Here is a 6,000-nt window from a genome sequence, read left to right as displayed (position 1 = left end):
GTAGATATGGCCACAAAAGCACATGTCCTGAATTCTAGTCTCAATTCTCCACATTGTCGATGGTACATATGATTGCATAGATCTGTTAGTGCTCTCCAACCCTTGGCTTTCTCATCTGCAAAGTGGGATAATATTGCTTAAGTTGTATCAAGTGGGATGAAAGCATGCTGAGAAGTGTAAAATGTTATGCAAATGGAAATCTTTGTACTGAAAGTGCTTTTTTTTGGTGACTTAAAAAAAAAGAATATTATGCTAGCCTTATCCTGGATTTGTGTTCAAAAGCTTACGTGCATTAGGGTTCAGTTTCATATGTGTGTTATAGTTGTTATTTTTGGCTACTATCACCATTCCATTCATTGCACAGTCCTAAAGTTTGGGTCCTCAAACAGCAAGTGTGGAATGAAGACAATGTGGAATTCTCTACCCTGTAACTCCATTAAATGCCATGGACTTCACACAGTGGCACCTTGATTGTAACTCTGAACCACAGTACTCGAGAGAACTACCACAAAGTATTAAAAGCCTCATTCCAGATGGGCAGAGGTGATATCACTGAAACCCAGCCTCAAAATTAAAGCTCAAAAGAAAACCATCCAACTATGATTCCTATGTGATGTTTTGAGCTGGGCTTCTAGGTCTGGGTGTCAACTAAGAGGGAGGGTAGGGCCTACTTTACTTATTCAATAGTATTTATGGCATGGAGAATATCACGGAGATTATCATGGCATGCATCCATGAGTGTGTGTGTGTGTGTGTATATGTTTGTACGTTTGTGTGTATGTCTGGGAGATAGAGGAGCACCCTAGCTTTTGAGTTAGACTAACCTGGGTTTAAAGAGCTCTGCTCTTTATCTGTGACTTTGAATTAATAAACATTGAAATAATAATAATAATAGTAGTAGTAGTATTTAATATTATTATTCTGATTTAGTTGAGATGAGAATCTGTGTTCACATCAAGGATACCTACATGGGTAGCTCGTGATGAAACAACCCAGAAGGATGTCTGAGGGAGGATGAGACAGGACAGGAAGTATCAGCTTTGGCCTCATCATGTCGGCCTGACTCTCCTGTAGGAGAAGAGCCAGTTGGGAAGTAGAGGAGTGGAAGGCTGGTTCCCAGCAAGGCCTACTGGCAGATGGAAGAAGAATAGAGGAAAATTGTCACATACCTTTCAGGAAAAGAAAGCTTCAAAATGTGTGGCTGGGGACAAAGTCTCTCAGAGCCAATTTCAGCTGAGCTGAAACCAGGCCTGCTGAATGCTGGGAAAGTGGGCTTCCAGCTAATGCTCATTGCTGCTCAGGAGTTCTGTCCTCCAGCAACTCCAGGCTGCTCAAGGGTGCCTGGGTAAGTCTTACTCTAGGCTGTGGATAGAAAGCCCTAGTCTGCCTTCACACCTTGTACCCACTCCTGGTTCCATCTGTGTCAGTCATTTCGTCTGTTGGAACCCAGGCTGTCCTCTGACGCCCATCTGAGATGATGCCTTCTCCACAGAGTGACACACTTTCCATCGGTGATGCCCAGACTATTGGAGTAGAATTAAAATAAAAACTTGAAAATGAACAACTTGGGGATTTGGTAAGGATAGATTTTTGTACTGACGATGTTTATTTTACTGAGTTAAGGATATTTGAAAATGTACAAACAATACTATTCACTTACTTTTATAAAAGTTAATATGTTAATTTTGAAGCTAGGAAGGGCATGTTTTCAGAATAAACATTGGTTTTTGAAATAGAATAAACTTAGCCTTACAAATAATTCTGTCTACATTGTTGTTTTGCCTCATTTCACCTTAGATTTCTGAAAAATTCACTATGGGCTTAGTCTTGCAGACTATAATATTTGGCAATCTCAATCGTGAACAGTTTATTGGTACTTCTTTGGCCTTTCACAAGGACCCTATTATGCTGGCATTTTTTGGTTTCACACCTAGCTTGTCCAAAACCCCGTTAGGGCAGGACTCAATTCTTTCTGGTTTCTGTATCCTCTGAAGCTTTTAGCTTAGAGTCAATCCCCATGAAAATTTCAACAGATAGATGGATATGCTATGTGTGAACTAAGTAGACTTCTGGGTGAACCAAAATAAATGATAGGGGTTTTCTCAGCTGTCCTTTGCTGACCCAGTTTCTGAGAGTTCCAATCTGGAACCAGAGCAATGGTAGATTGAGTGCATCAACTGCTCTTGTCCTGTAACCTTAGAAGGGGCCCTTGTGACTTATTTGGATAAGTGGATGATAGCAGACATGATGCAAACAGGGACCTGAAAAAGTACCTTCTTGTTCCCACTTGTGCTGTTGTACTCAGCTATTTTCTTGACAATAACACTTTTAAGCTGCCTGCTGGGAAATGAGGTAAGTGAAGAGAACCAAGTTATCCTAGTCAAGACTAACCTAGATTAGCCAGCAGATAGCCAATACTCAAACACATGAGCAAGAAAACCATTACTGTTAGCAGAGGCAACAGGTCAACCTGCAGCTAGCAGCATTTTTTTGAGAGAGATCAACCAAGATCAGCTTTGTTAAAAGCTAAAGTGAACAAAAAGGGGACTAGGCCAGAGATGGGATGGAAAGAGAAGGAAATCTGTAGGGAGGGGAAAAGTCAAACACCACCTTTGCCCACTTAGCAGTTATCTCTGAGCCTGGACTTAATGGCAATACTTGCATTCCTGGGGGCCTGCTGGGAGAGTGCGACACCCAGAAAGTAGGCTCAGGTTCCCAGGAGGCAGATTCCCAGGGGTTCTAGCTCTGTCATCCCATCTTCCAGCAAATGATTTTGCTGGTCTGAACTATGCAAATAATATTCTGAGCTTATTAATTAAACACATATAAAATGCATCTAAATCTCAAAACTACACAACACAAACATGCTGATGTTCTGATACTTAAAACTAAACCAAACCTTCAGGCAGATTTCCTCTTGCTGCCTCAGCTGCCGAATGCTTTGTCTTTTCAAAATTTCTCAGCCAAAAAAGCAAATGGGGTAGTCTGCTTTTTATCAGCCAGTACTATCAGAATTCACTGCTGAATTAACTGCTATAGAAAAAGTTTTGCCCACCTCAGGCTACAAATTTTCCTGCTATCTTGGTGAGATTTACTGGCTCTCAACACAAGCCTCCTGTATCTCTTGTCAAGTCATAGGTCAGGTGTAAATGAGCCATTTCATTCTGGCCTTTCCCAAGTTTTAAAAATTAAACCTTCTTTCTAAGACAGGGGATTCTGCTTTGTGAGGGCTTGAGAAGAGAATAAATAGAATAAATGTTGGCCATTCACCAGAAACCATTTGGAGCATGCAGCCAATGGTCTGTGCATGATGGGGCTGCTCCATGTACCTTCCAGAAGACCTGTGAGTGTACCTCTTGGCTACACCTACATCTATACTTACAGAAACCACTCTGCTACTTCCCCTGAAAGCAGCAGTATCTGGTTTAGACAAACACCTCATCTCTCTCTATCCTGGGCAGTTTGCGAAGGCTAGGCAATTTTCAGTTCTGAAGAGCTTGTAGGCAGTTGTGAGTATGTGGAACGGCAGATTCATGGTTCTCTGCCCTGGCCAAACCTGTGGAGCCTTAAAATGACCTGTGATGGTTAGTTCTATGTGCCAACTTGGCTGGGCCACTGTGCCCAGACATTTGGATGAACATTATTTTGGATGTATTTGTGAAGGTGTTTCTGAGGAGTTTAACATTTAAATAGGTGGACTTTGAATAAATCAGATTGTCCACCATAATATGGGTGGGCCTCATCAAATCAGCTAAAGGTCTGAAAAGAACAAAAGACTGACGTCTCCTGAGCAAGAGGAAATTCTGCCAGCAGACAGCCATTGGACTTCAGCTGCCACATTGGGTCTCTTTGGGTCTCCAGCCTGACAGCCCGCCCTGCAGATCCTGGACTTGCCAGCCTTCAGAATCACGTGAAGCAGTTCCTTAAAATAAATCTCTCTTTATGTATACAGACCTTATTGGTTTGGTGTCCCTGCTCAACCCTGACTAATACAACACTCCTATCTGATCCCTTTCCCCTCTCATTCTGGTGCAGTTGGCCAGGGGAATATTATCTTCAAAGGATCTCTGAGAGACTCTCATGGATTGAGGACTACTGCTGGAGCCACTCACTTTCCCTCACATGTAAAATAGGTCCTGGTCTAACCACATCACTGTTGTTTGAGTCCTGACTTTGCCATTAGTTGTCTGAATAACCTTAGACACACAATTTATAAACATTCTGAGCCTCCGTGTTCTTACCTATAATGTAGAGATAATAACATCAGAGACACCAGATCATTGTGATGGTGACAAGGTGTGGGATGAAATGAAGTGTGAAAAGGCACAATATTTTCATTTGTGTCAGGTGGAGCTGAATGTATGTGTGTTGTATGCCGGTACTTTTTTAATCACCATGTTGTAATAATTCATGGCTCTGTGAGTAGGCGGAGCTTTTACATCCTCAGGCACTGCTAACCTTTGGCCTCTGCTCTCGGGCAGGCAGCTCAGTCCCTGCAATTTGCCAAGGGTGGCTGGGAGCCCTGGATCCGAGTGGCTTTCAGCATGTGGAGGCCAGGTCAGGATGGGCGGGACCCTGGATAGTAACAATTCGGCGATTGTAGTTGTCTTGGGACCTCAGTGTGGGGGCTTTATCAGAGGGACTACCTAGGACTCTGGATGGAGTCATAGGTCACTTCGCAAATGTTGGTGAAACAAATTGAAATGCCGTGGTCAAATCGAGCTATGTAAAAGACCAGGACACATGTGTGAGTGATTTTCATGGTTAGCTGAGATGCGTACCATTGCCTGGGGTGATAGACTTTAGTACATGCATGGGTGAAAACGATCCCCCCTCAGTTCTGGCCCGATGGACAGCTTGGTGATAAAACCGCATTACTTGTCGGTGGCCCTGCTTCCTTTCAGGTTTCAGAGTGCCTGGCTGGATGCACACTCTTTGCTGCAATTCCACAGTGGGACATTTGAGAGGGTTATGGGAAACCACTTTTCCCTTACTCTGTCATCCTGAGTGAAATGGATTCAGGACATGTAAAAAGCGTGTCCTTTAACTTATAGTAACATAAACAAACCTGAGCAGCCTGGAGTGAAACTACAAAGAGGATGGGAGAGAGGCGTGGGTGTGGATAATTCTCTTAAGATCCTTTCACCTCCTGGCACATGAGTCTTTGCAGGATGGCCTTGGCATTTGGATCATTAGCAGCATGCTCCTCTCACATTAAAATTGTGGACATAGTAGGATTTGTTTACATCCTGCATTATAAGAGGGTACTTTTAATAGCTTAAGGAAAGTGCTTCATTAGAAAGGATTGAAGGATAAGAAACAAGCCTATACTCAGAAAAACTTAAACAACGTGTGCAAATTTTTGCCTCATCCAGGAAATTAAACTACTCAATGACTGCCCGTAGAAACCATCTAGTAAGATCATGAGATTCTTGGTGGTTTCAGATGTAATCCATTCATTTCATCATCTGCTAATAGGCTGCCATGGGTGGAGTAAGGCAGTGTGCTAACCACTGAACAGGTATAAAGATGTGTTCGTCTAATGTCAGCCTTGAAGGGACTTACGTTAAAGTGCTGTATAGGCAGGGATTAACACAGCACACAAGTTCCACATTTTACTAGAGGTGCAGTTATGTGCAAAACCTACATTAAGACTCAGTTTCCTTAGTTGTAAAATGGGTTTGATGATGATGGTGATAACAAACATGTACTGGGTATTGACCACATGCCAGGCTCATGATGAGCTCAGGTGTAAGAGCTTTTCATGTATTCCTTCTTCAGTCTTCACCATAACCCAGTAAAGTAGGTTACTATTATCTCCATTTTTACTTCCTTCATAGGATATAGTGAGGATTAAATGAGTTCATGTATATAAAGCACTTAGCACAATGTTTGAACTTTGGAGACCTAAGTCAACATTAGCAATAATAATAATAATAATGAATATTTTAATTTTAATTGAGTGATAGAAGCCAGTCCCCAAATAATTGTAATAGTTGC

General features: G+C 42.2%; 1 long non-coding RNA gene across 1 annotated transcript in view; it reads right to left on the bottom strand.

The window, feature by feature from the left end:
• Window positions 1-1,439: 1,439 nt before the first annotated feature.
• The window catches only part of LOC130684386 (uncharacterized), a 39,303-nt gene continuing 34,742 nt past the window's right edge, over window positions 1,440-6,000 (bottom strand). The window contains exon 3 of the long non-coding RNA XR_008998638.1: window positions 1,440-1,523. This is a non-coding gene — a long non-coding RNA (uncharacterized LOC130684386). The remainder of the gene's footprint in view (window positions 1,524-6,000) is intronic.

This window comes from Manis pentadactyla, chromosome 7 (assembly GCF_030020395.1).
Source record: "Manis pentadactyla isolate mManPen7 chromosome 7, mManPen7.hap1, whole genome shotgun sequence".
Taxonomy (NCBI): Eukaryota; Metazoa; Chordata; class Mammalia; order Pholidota; family Manidae; genus Manis; species Manis pentadactyla.
Note: the sequence above shows the minus strand (reverse complement) of the source record. Positions and strands in the feature narration are given on the sequence as shown.